At 56.4% G+C, this 1,937-nt stretch overlaps 1 non-coding gene across 1 annotated transcript; it reads left to right on the forward strand.

The window, feature by feature from the left end:
• The first annotated feature begins 369 nt into the window (after positions 1–369).
• LOC131224621 (5.8S ribosomal RNA) lies at positions 370–525 on the forward strand. Its single transcript, XR_009161091.1, has one exon. It is a non-coding gene; the product is annotated as a 5.8S ribosomal RNA (ribosomal RNA).
• Positions 526–1,937: the final 1,412 nt, after the last annotated feature.

Genomic DNA, 1,937 nt, shown 5'->3' on the forward strand with positions numbered 1-1,937 from the left:
GCAATTGTTGGTCTTCAACGAGGAATGTGTAGTAAGTGAGAGTCATCATCTTGCATTGACTACATCCCTACCCTTTGTACACACCGCACATCGCTCATTCCGATTGAATGGTCCGGTGAAGTGTTCGAATTGCGGCGATGTGGGTGGTTTGCCACCATCGACGTCATAAGAAGTCCACTGAACCTTATCATTTAGAGGAAGGAGAAGTCGTAACAAGGTTTCTGTAGGTGAACCTGTGGAAGGATCATTATCGAGGCCCATCGAGCAGCGAGACCCACGAACTGGTGACCCTAACAAGACAGGCATGGCTCAGGGAGCGCGGTGTCAGCTGCTCTCTTGGGGATGCCAGCTCACGTTTGGAACTTACATGACTCTCGACAGTGGATATCTTGGCTCTCGCATCGATGAAGAACGTAGCAAAATGCGATACTTGGTGTGAATTGCATAATCCCGTGAACCATCGAGTCTTTGAATGTAAGTTGCACCCGAGGCCACTCGACCGAGGGCACGCTTGCCTAGGCATCACACACTGTGCTGCCCCACCCGGCGCTCGCCCCATCCGATGACGGTGCCACAAGGCGAAGACTGGCCGCCCGTGTGCCCTGCATGCATGGCCGACTGACAAGCATTCGCTCCCTCACCGGGGTAGATGCAGCGGTAGGTGGTTTGAGAGGAGGTTGCCTTCTTGGAGCCCGGACGCCGTGCCCATCGCCCCACGCCTGGGGGCAGAGCAAAGTGGCACCCAACTCAGCTACCCCAGGTGGCCCTCACACAGCGACCCCAAGTTTGGCGAGGACACTCGCTGAGTTTAAGCATATTAATAAGTAGAGGAGAAGAAACTTACGAGAATTCCCCTAGTAACGGCGAGCGAACCGGGATCGACCCAGCTTAAGAATCGGATGGTCGCAGTATCCGAATTGTAGTCTATAGAAGTATCCTCAGTGATGGACTGGGCTTAAGTCCACTGAAAGGTGGTGTCGGAGAGGGTGAGAGCCCTATCGTGCCCGAATCCTATCGCATTATGAGGTGCTGTCGGCGAGTCTGGTTGTTTGGGAATGCAGCCCCAGTCGGGTGGTAAATTTCATCCAAGGCTAAATACTAGTGAGAGACCGAAAGTGAACAAGTATTATGAGGGAAAGGTGAAAAGGACTTTGAAAAGAGAGTTAAAGAGTACTTGAAATTGTCGGGAAGGAAGCGGATGGGGGCCTGCGACGTGCCTCGGTCGGATGTGAAACGACAATGAGTCGGTCTGCCACTCGACTAGGGGCACAAACCGTTGCAGGTTGGGGTAACAGCTTAAGCCCGAGTGCTACACCCGTGGAGATGCCATTGCCCTGACCGAGGTGGGAAGGGCGCGCTGCAAGGCGTGCCCCTCGTGGCACCGGTGCACTCCCGACATCGGCCCGTGGGCCCCCTATTCAACCCATCTTGAAACACAGACCAATGAGCCCGGGCTGCCACCTAATGCGCCTCGACGATGCCCTGTCCGCTTAACATGGCATCCTTGCCAGCCGCCTAATACGCCTCGATGATGCCTTACCCACCGTGGCACTAGCCTCGCCCGCATAGCACGGTGTCCTTGCACACCGCCTAATTCGCCCCGACGATGCCTTACTCATCGTGGCACTAGCCCCATGCGCTTAGCATGGTGCCTTGGGTTACCACCTAATACGCACTGACGATGCCTTGCCCGGCGTGGCGCTAGCCCCTCCTGCTTAGCACGGTGTCCTTGCCTGCCTCCTAATTTGCCCCCACGATGCCTTGCCTTCCATGGCACTAGCCCCGCTCGCTTAGCACGGTGCCCTGGGGCGACGCCTAATTCACCCCGATGATGCCCTGCCTGTCATGGCACTAGCCCCGCGTAGTTAGCACGGTACCCCGGGCTGCCGCCTAATTTGCCCTGACGATGCGCTGCACGCTTAGCACGGCGTCCCTGT

Source organism: Magnolia sinica, chromosome 13, assembly GCF_029962835.1.
Source record: "Magnolia sinica isolate HGM2019 chromosome 13, MsV1, whole genome shotgun sequence".
NCBI classification, from domain to species: Eukaryota; Viridiplantae; Streptophyta; class Magnoliopsida; order Magnoliales; family Magnoliaceae; genus Magnolia; species Magnolia sinica.